Source organism: Pteronotus mesoamericanus, unplaced genomic scaffold, assembly GCF_021234165.1.
Source record: "Pteronotus mesoamericanus isolate MK-2021 breed Mesoamerican mustached bat unplaced genomic scaffold, CSHL_Meso_final contig_82, whole genome shotgun sequence".
NCBI lineage: Eukaryota > Metazoa > Chordata > Mammalia > Chiroptera > Mormoopidae > Pteronotus > Pteronotus mesoamericanus.
The window spans coordinates 2,602,864-2,620,228 of NW_026555265.1; the positions used below are offsets into that span (position 1 = coordinate 2,602,864).

At 39.2% G+C, this 17,365-nt stretch overlaps 1 long non-coding RNA gene across 1 annotated transcript; it reads left to right on the top strand.

Annotated features, from left to right (window-relative positions):
* The first annotated feature begins 5,158 nt into the window (after positions 1–5,158).
* Positions 5,159–9,648, top strand: LOC129079978 (uncharacterized). The gene is made up of 3 exons (XR_008530120.1): positions 5,159–5,211; positions 7,310–7,383; positions 9,514–9,648. It is a non-coding gene; the product is annotated as an uncharacterized LOC129079978 (long non-coding RNA).
* Positions 9,649–17,365: the final 7,717 nt, after the last annotated feature.

Below are 17,365 nucleotides of genomic sequence, written 5' to 3' on the forward strand. Positions count from 1 at the left end.
TTTAAAGCGAGTATTCTGCCAGTCTCCTGTTATAGGGTGGTTGTTGTTGTTGTTGTTTTTGCATGTCCCCCATGATCTTAGTATCCATCCATCTGTACATCCATCCTTTATTCAAGTGAATTTACATCCAAACAACAAATCCATTACCCTACATGTTGTGCATACACATACAGATACCTGCATATATTCTGTGAACATTGATTAAACCCCATTGTGTGGCAGACAACAGGTGGTGAGCTCCTACATAAGTATCATCTATTAAAAACTAGACTGGGATTGCTAATCATCCAAAAAGTCATGCCATTTCTTATACTACTGCTTTTAAAAAATGTTTCTAATGATTAAAATGACCAGTGGGCATTGCTTCCAGTTCTATTATTCTCATGCTATTATGAAGCATTTAGCTTAAAATCCTGGTTTCTTCTAAAGTTTTATTGTGTACTTCCATGACAAACTATTTACAGCACAAGGCAGTGGTCTAGAAAAGGGCTGGGGTTCACGGGTGGCACACAGACCTCTCTTTTCACTTCTAGAGTTTCATAGTTCAGAGTCTGCTATCTGCCTCGGCCCCTGATGTTAGGCTCGTGTACTATTCACTTGCCCAAATTCAGGCAACTTAGGCAGCACTGTCAGTGGCTGAATTAGTTGCATAAGTCATTGAAAAGGTAGCCTATGGGAAAAAACACAGACTCCTACAACAAAGCTGGTTTCTCCGGGGTGTGATACTAAATACCTGTGTGACTCTGGGCAAGTTACTTAATCTCTCTGAGCCTCAGTTTTCTAATCTCTAAAACAAAGGGGTAATAACAGCCAACTAATAAATGTATTTAAGGATGCACGGGGAATAAACAGCACCTTGTTTGGACAAGAGCCATGTCCTCAGGAAGTACATCTTCCAATCCCTCCTCCTGCATCCCTCCGGTATTCAAAAGCCCAGATGAAGAATTCCTGAATTAGTCACCACTTTGGAATGCTCTCTCCCCCTTTCCTTGCCATTGAGGTAAATAACCTATATGTGAGCCTGAGTAATTATTGCAGCGACACTCTCGTGCACTTCACTAATCCCCATTACAATCGTCCGGCTTTCAGAATGTGAGGCACTTTCCCCATCCATTACTCACTTGATCTTCACCACATCCCATGGGCACACAAGCCAGTGTTGTTAGCTTTCTCTGACAGATGAGCAAGCAGAGGGTTAGAGAGGTTAAGTGGCTAAGCTCAGGGACACACTGCTAGATTCAGGTGTTTGACTCTGAACTCTATCTATGAGCTTTCTATGATCCAAGCAGCCATGGGATTTTTGCTACATACTAAAAGACAAACAATAGATGTTGTGGAAGATATAAAACAGGAAGGTAAAAGCTGATGGAGAATGAGTCAGTTACGCTGGTCCTCTCCATCCTCACTGGGCCCCCCTCGGCCTTGGCCCAGTGGCTCTCTCTTCCGACCACTGTTTTCTCTGCCTCTGGTCACTCAGATCCTCTGGTTCAGAGCATAGCTTCAATGGCCTCCTGTCCACCTCTCCACCAAATTTCTTCAACTAACATTTACTGAATGCCAGGCACTGTGTTTTACTGCCCTTTGGAGTTCCCTTCAAGGAAGGAGATGCGGACAATATACTGGAAAGTAAACGTGTACAGTAGTTTTTATGGTAATAAATGTTAAGAAGGGAAAAAAGTAGGGAAGAGGGATAGGGCATCTGTGAGGGGCATAGGATGCTAGGGAAGGCATCACTGAGCAAGTTACATTATGGACTGAGGAGAGGTGAGGGAGAGAAACATATGGATTTCTTGGGCCAGAGAACCAGAGGGAACGATAAGCACCAAGACCCTGGGCCACAGTGTGCCTGGCCTGTTTCAGGAACAGCCAAGGGGCTGGTATGGTTAGTGTAGAGTGAAGGAGGGAAGAGAGGTGGGAGAGAACAGAGGAAAGAGGGGAGTGCATTGTATACACCGCACTGGTCAATGGAAGAACTTTCTATTACTCTGGATGAGACGGAAAGCCATTGAAGGATTGGGCAGGATCTAAAAATCTATTTTCATAGAATCCCTCTGACTTCTCTGTTGAGATGACCAAACTGGGAACATAGAGACTATTTAGGAAGCTAATATAATAATTCTGGAAAGAGATGGTCATAAGCTTGGACTCAGACATGGTGAGGAGTGTTTGAATTCTGTATATATTTTTAAGGCAGTGCCTTGTAGCTTAGATGGGGGTTATGGAGAAACAGTAGTCAAACATGGCTCTAAGTCCTTAGGCCTGAGCAACAGCAAGAAATGGAACTGTTATTTATCAAAAAGGAAAGGCTGCAGGTGGAGCAGATTTGAAGGAGTTGAAAGCACACTGGGAACTCTAATGTAGTTGTGTTGTTCAGTTAGAGAAGACAATAGGCAGTCAAATGGTGATGGCTAAGCAGGCAGCTAGATGTTGAGGTCTGGCATTCCAAAAAGAAATCCAAGCGGAAGATAGAAATTTAAGAGTTGTCAATGTTAAGATCTGATTTAAACTGTGAAACTGAATAAAATCTGCAGGGAAGTGAGCATAGAATGAGACAGGGTCCAATGACAAAGCCTTGGGCCTCTCCCAGTTTGAGCTTTGGAGATAAGGAGGCCCTAGCCACTTGAATGAGGAGTCCCTGGGGACATAGGTGAAAACTTTGATTATTCATTCTGTGAAATCCCAACACAACTTGTCTATCCCCTTCAATTCTGGGTTTGTTTCCTTAATGGAGGCAGACTAGAGGCATCTTTAGAGTGAGAATCAAGCCCCTTCTCCACTTCCCTCAGGGCTCAGCATCTTAGCATTAGGAAGTTTCCAGTTAAAACTCAACTGGTTGTCTTCCAGCTGAATTACAAAGTGAGCAAGTATAAGGGACCCAAGAAATTGTCTGGTTTTGAGATTTCCCAACTGGATTCTTTGGAGCAAGTTAAGGAGTTATTTTCTTTCATCATTGGGAAACCTCTGAAGCTGTGATCTCTTCTTTCCTAGAAGAGCTAATAAAAGCAACAGCATCCTGTCAGTCAAAGGCCTCACCCCTTTCTCCTAAGAAATATCTGTGATTTTCATCACACCTCAGACATTTGAGAAGCCTCTAGTATTTGCATCTAGTCAAGAACCTCCATAGGACAGAGGGGCCAAGGAAAAACCTGCTATATTGTGTGAATTTTGGCCTCATTTCAGATTGATTTGAGAAAAGTTACCATCTGGCACATTCCTTCCACTTAAGACCAGTTGAAGACCCAGAATCCAAGACAGGTTTGTAGAGAACAACTAGTCCAACCACATCCTAGAAAGATGAGGAACTTAGGTCTAGGAAGGCTCCAATATCTTGTTTAAAATCACATGACAAGTGTTCAATTCAAGACTCAAAACCAGGTTTCAACTTGAAACTTTCTACTCAGGTTCAGATTCAACTCTATTATCATTTACTATATTGCCTGGAAACATGCAAGGTATGTTTACATGTTATGCTTAATCCTCACCACAGCCTCTAAGATAGAGACTACCATTCCCTTTTTATAGATGAGAACATAATTGCTCAGACAGGAGAGTGACAGGTCCGGGGTCATGTAGCTAGCATGCAGGAACAAAAGGACAGGAGCCCATGACTGTTCGACTCTGAGTCCAGTGCGCGTGCCAGCACCCCTGCTGTCCTTTTCAGCAGGACTCATCTCACAGGGTTACTTATTTCCACAGCACAAACAATGGCCCGAAGATCTGCCCTCCTGCCAATAAGTGAGGCCTCTCCAGCTTGGTGTGTCAGCAGGTGACAACTTTGAGTCGGGGGTATGGACTCTGAAGCCGAATTGCCCAGGTTTGAATCATGGCTTTACCACTTATTAGTTATGCCATTTTAGGCCATGTAACTTCTCTAAGCCCTAGTTTTCCTCATCTATATTATGGGAACAATGATATACTTGCCCCCCGGAAATTAAGATTAAGTAATAAAATATAGGTAATGTCACTTAGCACAATGTCTGACATGTATAGCAGATGTTCAGTAAGTGTTAAAATGTAATAGTCAATGACTTTTAAAACCATAGAGCTGTTTGGGAACATCCTGTCCAATGCTTCCAAAGTCTTTTCTGGAATGTGTCCAGATGGAAAACCCAATACCAAAATCCAGACCTGACATGTTTATAGGAGTTTCCACAACATGCTATCTGTATCAGTCAGGATTCAGCTAGGAAAAAAGCCACCATAAGAGATGTGGAATAATAGGAATTAGATGTACACAGCTGGTAAGAGACGAAAAATGTGTAGTGATGAGTCCTAAAAACCCCTTAGAAATCCTAATGAAAAAAGAAGGACAAATCGTAAATATGCATAGATGCATACACACTGGAAGGAAACTCACCAAAATGCTCACAGTGAATATTTTTGAAATAATGGCAGGTTTTATTTTTTACTTTCATTTACTTGCTTTCTAATTTTGTACATTAAATGGGTATTCAAATCAGAAATTATTTAATTGTTCATATTTATTGTTCATTTATTTTTTACCTTACCTAATACCTTTCTTCTCTAAAAAAAAAAGCCCAAACAACAACAACAAACAAACAAACAAACAAAAAAAAACCCTTAAAAACCCTTAAGATAATGTATTGGAAGCATTTATAATTCTAAAGCTTATTATGGAGAAGAGACTGGGTAGAAGTGGTTAGAACAGGAGTACAGCGTAGATAATCACTTGCTTTAAGTTAGGAAATTTACCATATTTTGCCATGTATAATATGCACTTTTTTGCCCACATTTCTGAGGGAAAAATAAGTATGAACATTATACATAGATAGTACTAGTTCTGTATCTATATAAATGTTTTTAATTCTTTTATTTATGTTGATATGTTAAAATAATGTGTAACTCTAGAAAGCCATAATGATATCTGTATGCAAAATAATACCCTGGAATACGATAATCGGTTTTGTTTCTCAATATAAATAAGTAAATAATTGAATTAAAAAATTAAAACACAAGATTTTTTTCCTGAAAGTTTGGACAAAAGCTTGAATGTACATCATATACGGCAAAACAAGGTAATCCTCGGATTCTGAGAGTCATGAACAGAATATACTATCTAATCCAGGTGAGAGTTGAAAGAAAGAAATACCCAGTCCGATGGTGCCAAAGATAAGGCGCTCAACCAGGGTGTCCATCTCAGCAACTGACTGGGTCGCACACTTCCAGTGTCTCCCTTTTCTTCTCTCTAAGGTGAGAGCCCTTTGCATAATGGCTTTCCTATGGCGTTTGTGTGTTTTGCTTGCAGGAGCCTCCGTCATTGGCAGAGGGGAAGGACAGGGGTGGCTGGGGTGGGGGATATACTAGGTGAAAGGTGGGCTGCTCCTGCCCACTGTCATCCTGGCAACCTTGGTGAGAGAGAGGGAAGCCAGAGACAAGAAGCCTGGCGATCTTTTGGCATTCTTAGTTTAGCACATTCTGACTGGAATCTGAGATTCTAGGTAGAATCAAAGAATATCAGACCCGGAAGTCTTGCAGGTCATGTAGTCCAACTCCCCACTTGATAAAAAGGGACACCAAAACCCACAAAGTCAAATGACTTGTCTCAGGCCCTACAGAGCCTGGAGAGAAGCAGGGGTTTTGTACTCACCACTAGACCTGAACTCTCTAAGGTCCCTCCCATGGCTGATTTGATGAACTGATAATAAATGAGAGAGGGAGAAAGAGGGGGGAAATGAGCCCTTTAATCTTACCCTCATGTAGTAAGAACTGGAACATGTTTCCCACAGGTAGGCACACAAACTGGAGTTAGTTTTTTTCAAGACCTGGACTTGCAGATCCCACTTCGGATTAATAATCATCACTTATTTTTCCCCTAGTGCTATGATACAGGCAGTGATCAAACAGTCATCACTCAGCTAGCAAAGCTCTTGGGTAGTGCTGACCAGTTTAATATGTGCTCTATATTTCGTCCTTGCCACTGATAAAACATAGGTATCTGTCTAGAGTTGCTCCCTGGATCTCAACAGAAACCTTATAACCTATCATTGCTCCCAGAAAAACTTCCTACTAGTAAACTTGAACATAGCTGGCCACTCAGCTAAGACAAGCAATGAACCAAGAAAAACTAAAATGAGTGGGACTTTAATATCAGCATTTTTCTTTTTGCTGGCATTAATCAAGTAATAATGGACTAGTGAATTTTCAAAGCAATTTCAATATTTTAAAAATAATTTTTAAAATAATTCTTTCCTTTGATACTCAGACACTGCACAGAGAAAGAAGGATAAGAATATGATCATACTAAAGCTCCTTTTTTTTTTAAGTCCCCTTAGTTACTCCATGAACCTAACTCTAAAGTCTAAAGATAATCTTAAGAGATTATTGTGTGGGAAGAGGCAGCAAGGTATTGAAAAACGTAGACTAAGCCGAAAATCAGAAAAGTGACAATGTTTTGATCCTTCTGTCTATCTGGTATTTGATCCTGAGAAAAGCATTTCACTTTCTGGCTCTGGTGTAGTCCATGAGAAAACTGGGATGATATTCATACTTAAACTCTTAGACCCTGCTGTGTTGTTTGGAGGATCAACATCATGGGTATAAAAAGCATTTAAATATTATTATTTTTATTAATTATAGTTTTAGAATTAGTCCTCAATAGCATTAGTCCTCTCCAGAAAATGAAATTGGTCTCCAGGTATCAAATACTTATAATATTTCTGAATGGACTGTGAAAGAAAAATAGGAGTAAAAAGTAAAAGTCAATATTTTCCTGGAAAGCTCTGTTGTTTAATCCTCTTCTTGGAGTAAAAAATCCCAGCCACACTGTAGCGAACAGAACACGAGCTTCTCTTTAATGTCGCCATTTACCCAATGGCCAGTATCACTTCCCTTTTTTCACCAACACATTTAAAAACCATTAAATCTCCTGCTTGAACATGCACTCTAACCCAAACAATGAAAAAGGAAGACAGAGGGGAAAGAAGAGGAGAAAAGGCAGAAAGGGAGAGTTAAAACTGTATTATTTGGATGGAGGATGGTTAATGAGGCTTACATTTTAGTTTAGAGCCAAATAGTTTTATTCAGAGAAGGTCACAGCAGCCCCAGTCAGGAGCAGACAGGAGCAGAAACATGAGCCCTGCTCTCCAACTAGTGGTGTTACCACCCATTTGTGGTTTCTAAAAGAGACACTAGAGCGAGACAGGCCTTGACACCTCACCTTACACTAACAAGCATGGACCTGGCCTTTCAGGTACAGTCCTTCTAGGGATGGGCCTCTCTCCCCATTCTTGGGTTCCACCTGAAGCCAGGGTGAGTCCTGTAAAGTTTCTGAGCCCTTCCTGATCCACAGATCAAGCTGTCATGCTTGCCAGCGTTGGACAGCCGTACTCCTTAATCCCGCCAGCAAATCAAGACAATGCCAAGGTGAGTAGTGGGAATCAGAAAACTGAAATGCAGGGATGGGGCATAGGGCCTTCGAAAGAGCCCAAGAAGAGAGTTAGGGCAAGAATCCACTTCAGTAGTTACTTTGCTATGCCATTTTTTAACTCCCGAGTCACTCTCCACACCCCATAGTTAAACCAAGACTCAACCTCCTTACCAGATCTGGACAGATGCTGCAAACGCTGTCTCCCATACAGCTATAGCAATTTGACACGGTGTTCTCCCTGTTGCGTTTTAGATCTTCCTGTGCACCTCCTTTCAAGTGGTCAATTCTCAGATGGATCAGGAATGATAAGACTAGTGTAGGACAAAGCCAACGATCATTAACCAGTGTTGAGCTTTGAGCTGTGCATACGTAATTATAGTATTCGGTTGATTGATGCAGGTTTGGTTGGGAAATACTACATTTTAAGGAAGTGCAAACTTTTAACTTCTGAGTCGGAGCAGGCAGCATGCCAAGAGGGAAGAGCAATCTTTTGAGCCATAGGCACAGAACAGGTCTTAAACAAGCCAAGTCCAGGGACTCTCAGAGAATCCAAAGAGGAGGCAGGTAGGGAATTTTCAGGTACCAACGGCAAATACGGGAACTTCATCTTGCCCTCTCCAGTTTGCCAAGCCCAGGTCTGGGCATGTCAATTATCTCTACTGAACTATTTTTTATAGAATGTTGCCATTCATATTTCACTAAAATGCATTAACCAGAACCCAATGGATTAGAATCCTGGAATATTGGTTATCTTTAGTATTAATAGAGTCAATTAGTCCATGTGCAGAGTTGACTCCTTTCTCTTCTTTAACAAAGGTGAACAACTCATTTTTTAAAATATAAAGATAAAACCCATCACCCACATTTTCGGAGTTGTTTTGGTAAAAATAGATAGAACCAAAAAATCATAAAAGTGTTGGCTTCAGAAGGACTTTAGAGATAACTCCATATCTGAACCTCTGACACAACACCCTGAATAAGTGTCTATTGATCTCCTTCTTAGATATTTCTGAGAGTGGGAACCCTCTGCCTCCCAAGGTAACCCATTTCATGATTGGTCATATTTAGAAGATGGATGATCTAAACTTATCTGTTGATTCAGATAAGTTTATTTGTTGATTCAAATATAGGAAGGAATTCATTATAGAAAAATAACACTTACCAAAGGTAATTGGGACTATGTATGGTTGGTGACCTCAATGAGTGCAAACATGGTCCATGACCACAGACTATACACTAAATCCCAACCCATACATGAGTCATTAGTCAGGACAGTCAACACAAAAAATGTGTGCTGCACACATCAATTGTCAGGACTAGGGAAATATTTATAAATGACCATCTTAGGTACTAATGATGAGGCTTGTGTGGAAATTCTTCCTTGGTCACAGGGAAAGGAATTTGATCTGATCTACTTTGATTTTAGCTCTTAAGAGAACATGTGAAAATCAGGTCAATATCACTTCTTTTCAGACGCAAGATAGACAGTTAATCTCTCCCACGACTTTAACCATTTCTAACAGGTTTTCTTTTTCTTGAACCTATGTCTTAAGTCAGAAAACTATAGATTTGTGTACCTCATACAATTATAGAAATGAAAGATTTCCAGACAACTCTTATCCATTTTCCTCATCTTAAAACTAGAAGACTGAAGCACAGAGAGGAGAGGCAACTGACCCAAAGCCACAGAGCCCTTTTGAGATGGAGTCAGGGCTACATCGTAGGTCTCCCTACTACTAGTAGAGTGCTCTACTCTTCATTATCAATGGTGACATATTGAGTATGGAAGAGAGTGATATTCTTTCCAGTGTGCTTTCAAACAGGGGCTATAGAAAGTCATATTGACTAGAGGAATGAATCAAACTCCCCTGGCTCCTCATGCAGCAACCTCATGAAGTTGTCAGAGAGGATTGCTAACGTATCTTTTAAAATGTGAATATGTAACAGATAATTACACAACAAATGCCATCTAATTGTATCTGCATGCAAATATATCAACATGATCCCCATCATAAGGACTGAAAATTATTGAGCATCTACTATGTTCCAGGCACTTCACATACCTTATTAACTCTAATCCTTTCCAATGACTCTTTGAGGTTAGTGTTATTATGATTGTTTTTCAGGTGAATAAAGTGAGGCTCAGAAGACACATGGCCAGTATGGAAGAGTCAAGATTTGGAACTCAGTCTTCTGGCTCCAAAGCATGTGCTATTTTCATCATAGCCACCATCTCTAGATGATTTCAAACTCACTCCATGGCCCACTCATCAAGCTCTAAACATTTTATATGACTGATGCGGAAGTGGAATAAACTGAGATTTTTTAAAATTCCTTGACTACTCAACTTAGTTATCAGTCAATTTGGGAAGTATCTCCCTCATTTATCAGTGTGTTCTTCATATTTGATGCATCTTATGGAAAACAAGACAAAAACCCTTTCATCTAGTGGTAGCTTGCAATATTTGATATGTAAACATAAATAGAAATAACATTGTGAGAATATTTATTTATTAGTCATAATTTTTTAAACCATTGTTTGTACTAAAACATGTTTATGTTAAAAGCTATCTGCAAAATTTAAAATAAGAACTTTTTTGTAGTAGAGGTAGGTCCAGCATCTGGTTATAAATTCTTGCATAAATAATTTTTCTCTAATGTATATATTTTAAATAAATATACAGAGAAGAAATACATGTATTAAATCAGTACTTACCTTAATAAAGAAATATTTACATTCTATGTTACAGTAATAAATGATCAATTTTTTTTAGATGCAATGGTCTGGTAAAGTGAAAGAAAATGTGACTATGTGATTTTAGCAGAAACATTATATTGCTGCTCTTAAAGTGTTGGATGAAAGTCCACAAACATAGAACATCATGAGCCACTTGGAGTTCTGCTGCTGAGGACAATTACATGGCATTTTAGAGAAGTCTGTCCCCAAGCTGATGAGAGAATTGTCATCTCATGAGTGAAATTGTTATAGGATGCAAAATGTACGATTTATATTCCTATTTCTTCTCCAAGTGAAATAAAAACATTCTTCCTTCTAAAATTCACTGGGGATTTTTTCAGTTCAAATATACAATTAGAGTCAATGATAGAAGCACAATAAAAATAGCTAACCTTTAGTGAGTACTTCATATAAGCCAGGTATTGTTCTATGCATTTACAGGTATTAACTCTTTGGTCTCCACTGCTCAGTAAAGAAGAATTGCTATTTTTACCACTTTAATATCTGCCTGAGTTTGCAGAGCTGCTATGTGAGAGCGGCTTTGGTAAGAATGAGGCAGTGACTCCAAGAGCCTGGGATCTCCCACCACAATGCTGCACTGCCTCTATTGAGCCCTGACCAGTGAACGAGTGCTTCACTCCACAGACAGTAACCCAACAGCAAGGGTGAAATCTCTCTACTGTGGTAAGTGTTTGCAGGATCCTCGTGGTTTCTGCCACCTCAATGCCACCATCTTCCTTACCAGACAGAGCTTCCTATTTTGATGGGTGAGTCATCCAGTTACTCTTGCTGAGTTAATTTCCTCTTTAAGGAAAGGCTTCTTTATGTTTGGCACCAGGCTAAACTTACGGCTCACCTCTGAACGTTTTATTGGCCATTCCCTGAGCTTGAGCTGTCTTCACTCTATCAATGTGTGCTCTTTCTTAGACCTAAAAACACCAGTCAACTTTCCTCTTACCAAAATGTAAGCTCCCAAAGACCAGGACTCATGTCTGATTTATTCTTTATTTCTATACCATCTGTTCAGTACCTAACAGCCTTCTAATAAATGTTGAAGGAATAAGTGAATGAATGATGAGTAAATGTTGAAAGGATGAGTGAATGACTCCTCTTTGAGAGCTTTCTAGACCCAGCAGTCCCTGAGACATCTGTTCTGGTACTGATTCCTCCAGTCATTAACAACAAATATTCATTCAGTAGTCTACTACCTGAAAGGAAACGTGAAGTTCTGTGCATAAAATTGAAATATTTATGTTTGAAGACACACTTTCTTCATTCATGAAGTTGTTTATTCACTGACTTAGTAAGTATTTATTGAGTGCTTCATATGCTAAGAGCATACAGTAAGTGGAGGCGTGGATGTTAAAAACCATGGATTTAGACTGTAAACCTCTGGTTTCCAAATTGACTTCACCACCTAATAGCTGTGTAACTTAGACAACTTACTTAACTTCTCTGGGCCCCTGTTTTCTTCATTTGCAAAATGATAAAAATGTTGGTATTAGTATTCTTAATTATGAGGATCAAACAAGATCATATGTGTTCAGTGCTCAATAAATATCAGCAATTAACTTTATTATTTCCTTGTTAAGTGAAACAAAGAAGAATCAGACTTAATCATTCTTCTGAAGGAACCAATAAACTCATGAGAATATAAATTATTAAAGTATGATGTACAAATAAAAATGCTAGGAGTGCTCAGATTAAGTAGAGATGACTTAAAACAGGAAAACCAGAGAAGGCTTTATTCCTGGAGGAGCCTGCATTTGAGCAAGTTTGGACATACAGACATGTAGAGGAACAGCTTTGTAGGTGGTAGAAATAGCCCAACAAAAAAAAGGCAGCTGTTAAAGAACAAGCCCATATTCTGGGCTCTTGAGTCACTGGGCAATTAATTTATCACGATTACAAAAGACATAAAGAGCATAGAGACAATCCTAGAGAAAAGGGTTGGAAATATCTTGAGGAGGACCTTGAGAAGTGGTGAAGAAGTTTGGGCTCCATTCTGTGCAGACCAGCTATGTCTTTGTGGATTTATGTGCATCGTTCACTGGATTCATTTTTGTTTTCAACTGTGGGTGGGTATGGGCATCTGTATTCAAACCTTTTAAGCTTTAAGTTATTTTTCCCTTCAGGTCTGGGAAATTTGATTATGTCCCAATATACTTTAACATCCATCCTATCATCTGAGTAGTCCTGTAACGTAGGCCACATAGAGGATGAGGACCTCACACGGACATAAGGTAACCTGCCAGTGACAAGGATTGTTACTTGGATGGAATAGGGTGTGAATGTCATGGCTTCTAATCCCAAGTCCTTCTGTTTTCTTGGAGATGTGAAGATATTGCAAGAGGAAAGCAAAGGCCACACTGCCTGAGTAGTGGAGAAGAGAAAATTTGAAGGCAGGGCCCTCAAGTCAGGGGTTACTTTTGCCCTCACTGGCCATTTTCTTTTGCTGTTACTTGCAGTAATAAATGCTCTGCAAGATGAAATCAGCTATGGATATTTCCCTGTTCTCCTAGCTTGGCCTAGTGGGTACTTTTCCTCTGCTCTCATCAAAGGTTTCTTAAAGGGCTTCAAAAGGAATTATTATTGACTGAACTCTGAGGTTATTTATATTGGAAATCCAGTCTCTCCTTCCACTTGTCCTCCATGGAAGAGTTGGGCTCTAATATGAACCCTGGGGAATCAGAAGCCCAGTTCGCTTTTATTTAGCTTTCAGAACAGTGGATTTAAAAAAGTCTTTTTGCAAAGAGCTCAAAGTTCCACTAAATATAAAAGTATCTTATGTCCTAATGTCTTGACCAATTTAAGGAACTCACCTCTTCTCCAAAACCTATTCTCATATTTTTGAAAGTTAGACATTCTTTCTTATTCCTTTCCTTAAACAGTTGTATGAAAAGGCAATATGATTGAGAACCAGTTTTTGAGCACACCCCCGAGGCAATTTACTTAAGTAGTATATACACACACTAAATTTAAGTGTATATATCTGACAATTTTTACTTTAGTATGCATACACTAAATTTATGTGTATATATCTGACAATTTATCCAGGAGTTTGGGAGGTCCATTAAAGAGGTTCTATGACTATGTATCCTATATTCTCTAGACTTGAACACTTGTCCTTGCAGAAAGTAAGTGCTCAGTTATTTGCTGGATAATGAATTAGTTGGTAAGCCTACAAGTCTCTCTATGTGAGAAAGTACAGCAATACAATATATGGTCAATTACAGAAGATTTCTTTAGCTTAAATTTCCCTATGATTTTCTGCCTCAGTCCTATCCTTTCTCACACATGTATTTACTAGTTAGCTTTTAACATGATCCCTATGTGCTATTATACTGAATACCTTGATTACAGGCCACTCAGGAGTTTTTAAAAATTTTGTTTTGACAATGGTGTAACATCATATCAAATATGCCACGTACATGTCTAAAAACTTGCCTTTTTTACTTAACAGTTTTGCGACCTCAGTTACATTATTTAGATGCTTTGAGTTTTAACTTCCTCATCTATAAAATGGAGATAATAAAGTTACCTACTTCTTGATAATTAAATGAGATGATGGAGAATGGAGTGCATTCTGAACAGGCTCTGGCACATAGTATGTGTTCTGTAATGTTTGTTAAGAAAACAGCCATGTTTTGTTTTTGTTTTTTGTTTTGTGTAGGTGAAAGGATTGGCACAATAATACACATGAATTATAAATTATAAGCCAACTTCCACTTTTTTTGGTAAGAGGTCAGATTATAGAAATCCAACAAAATATTTTAATTATTTATCTCTTTATTACCCATTTAATTAAAATATTGGAGGATACTTATACTAAAATAGTGTAAACAATGTCATCATTAATATTTGGATTAAAAAAAGCATGAGTAATTTACTGTATTGAAACCAATTAGTTATATAGTTTTTTTACAGACTATACCTAGTACTTTCTTAAACATTATCTGTTCTAATCCTTAATTTTCACAACTCTTCTTAGGGAGGCATTATTACTTATTCTACGTGAGTGGGAGTAAGATTACACACCTTAGTTCTCACAGCTTAATATGTGGTTAAGGGATTCAGAAATGTTCAACAGCTCCAGGATTATAGTGCCTTCTCTCCTAGTAGAAGAGGTAGGAGTCAATTACCTCCTGGGTATTCAGTCAAACCACTGGGTTCCCTTTCCCAAGGTCAGGACTGTGCTGAAGGAGCAATGAAGCAATAAGTTGCTCTGGTACTAAAGCAGATGTAAATCCTGGCCAGAGTACTTTCTAGCTGTAACTGGGGGGGTGAGTAAGGCAGTGTAATGAGGCTTTAGTTGACTAGCCTGTAAGACTGAAATAATGACACCTCACTGATTTTTGTGAAGATTAAATGAGACAGTGCTTACTGTGGGGATTTAAGCATGGAGCACAGGGAACATGATGCCTGGCTATTCATGAGTCCAACTTTGGCTTTGCTGGTCCTGAAGACCCAAGAGCCTTGGTTATCATAGGTATGACCCAGAAAGAAGGTTTGTGTGGGGGTTGGTGAGGAGGAAGAGTGAGGATATCCAACCCAAAATAAAGAGAAATGAGGAGAGCTTATAGAAGAACATGAGTCTGTAACTACTCAGTCCATTGGACCTGGAGGCTGGCCCAAGGGGTAGGGAAAAATAATTGAATGAGAACGAGGGAAACTGAGTTCTAGATTCTTTTGTTGTTAATTCAGTTTTATGACCTTGGTCAGATTCCTTTTTTGGGGGGGGCTTCAGTTTACCATTTAAAAAAATGGACATAAAATAATCTGATGTCTAAGGTTCCTTTAAGCCTGGATAGTCTATTATAAATTCCAGGGAACCAAGGTTTCGCTGGAGAAAGATAACATAAAAGGGATGAACGGAGAAGCTGTGGGTGTGTCTATTTAGTTCCTAAATGCTAATTGATTTGAAATATTGAGCACTTTATATTTTATATCTCAACAATTCCTCTCCTCCTTCTCATTATATTTAAACCCTTAGAAAATAAGGGTCATTATTCACTTGGATTCCATTCTATATCTTTTTGTGTATCAACAAAATGAAAAAAAAAGTTTTAAATCAGGTAAGGGTTAAATCCACTAAAACTCTTAGCCGATCATGTGCTACAATAAGGTAACCAGTTGGGTCAAAAGATTTCCAACCCAGCTGTTACTTTAATGATCACACTAGACCCAGCTACTTGAGAACATCTCAGTGATGGAGAGTGGAGTACCTCTCAAAGCAAAGAGAATAGAGAAAAGGAGAAGGATCAAGATGGAGACTAGAGAAGGGGGAGAAGAGAAGCAAAAGAAAGAGGAGGAAGAGGAAGAGAAGGAGAAGAGAAGGAGACAGAGAAGAAATGACGCTTGGATGACAATGCAGTTTACAAAGCACCTAAACAAAATAATATCTCATCTTGATTCTGACAATCACCCTGTGATTATTACACTTTGCAGAAGAGGAAACTAAGGCTCAGAGAACTAAAGTGACTGCCAAAGGCCATGTGAACTGATTTCATTTCAGAGGTGTGTCTTTTGACAAATTCCTTTCTATGTTGATTAGAAGTTTTTTGGGGTATGTGTGGTCTTCCCTACTATTCTGTGTGAGCTCCTTAAGGACAAGTGCTAGATTATTTTCAAGTCTATTCTCCCACAAAATCTGAGGGTCAATGCCCTACACAGAATAGGTGCTCATTAGATGCTGTTGGATGAATGAACAAATCCCCAAGAACAGCACTGAAAATTAGATGCCATAAAACTGGATTTCTGTCCCTCCCCGCCCCCATTTTCAGTGTCTGGGTGATAGGCAGGACTCAGGTGAGATTGTTTACCTATACATGCCCAACATTCTTTCCAGGAATCAACCAAAGGACCTAGTCATTGATTTAGTCATTTATTGAGCAGTTTGTATGTAATCTTACGTACTTTGAGAAATTTTCACTCCATGAGATAGTAGAACAAGAATTGTTTATGACTCATATTTTGCAGAAGAAAGGACTGTGGTCTGGGGAAGTTAACTGGCTTTTATTAATCCACCCAGTGTAAAGTGGTTGAGCCCAGATTTGAAATCTTCCACAAAGGCGTTGGGCCTTGTTCCAGGTGCTCTCTCTGTGCACCTCTGATATTTCCTGATGGCTCAGCCAGCTAAACAGGAATGATGCCTGCCTGAGTCCAAGCCATCTGATAATGTAACACTCATAGAATTAAGTAAGATATGATGGCCTTACAATCTAAGGAAAGATCTTCACATCAGTATAGTCACCATCCTGAAGCACATAGTTACATATCACCTGTAAAATTAAGTTTCCCAGGAGATAAGAAAAACACTGGTTATGGTATATGCTCCACAACTTGGTAAAAATGGCTCCCTAGTGGATGACAGGATAGAACTTCTGGGTCTTTAAATCTCCCGAACTTTCTTCAGTTGACCACTCACTCTGCCATTCCATCGTACCTTGAACTCTGCCATTGTTGGTAATGATCTCAGAGGCACTTTTTATATTTTTTGTAGCCACTGTTTTTATATCTTAGAAAAAACAGATTTTTCTTAATTTGAATTGTTCTTTTAGAGAGAGTACACCTTGCCCAATGGAAAAAAATCATCAACATATGAAAAAAGTAGCTCATTATGAATATTCACTTAATAAATATTTATTGAATGCCTACTATATGCCACTTACACTTTTAAGCACTACAGTTACAAGAATGAATAAATACAATAGACAAAAATCTCTGAATCCAGAGAGCTTATAGTTTAGTGAGAAGAAAAAGACAAAAAGACATAGATAGAAAATACAACAATGAAAAACACTGTACAAAAGACTGCATTAGAGGAAGGAGATTAAAGAGCAATGGAGGCAGAGGGCTACTATTTAGTATAAGTGGGATTTGAGCCACGGTCTGAAGGAAGGAGGGCATGGTGTTGCCACTTGGGGGAAGAGTGTTCCAGATGGAGGAATATCATTTGAGTAGGTCTTGTTGTGGGAGGATGCTTGGGTATCCTGGGAAGTGCCAGGAGGCCCATATGGCTAGGACAGAATTCCTGAGGTCTGTGAGGAAGCAAGGGAGGCTGTTGGGCCTTGCAAGATCTAGATGGGATTATGGCTCTGTCTCTGAGTGAGACTGGAAGTATCTGGCACTGTTTTTTGAACAGAAGTGTCACATGATCTGACTGAAGTTTTGAATGGATCACCTTGGCTGCTAAGTGGACATAGACCTGGTAGGTGGGCAGAGAAGGGAGGTGTATGTGG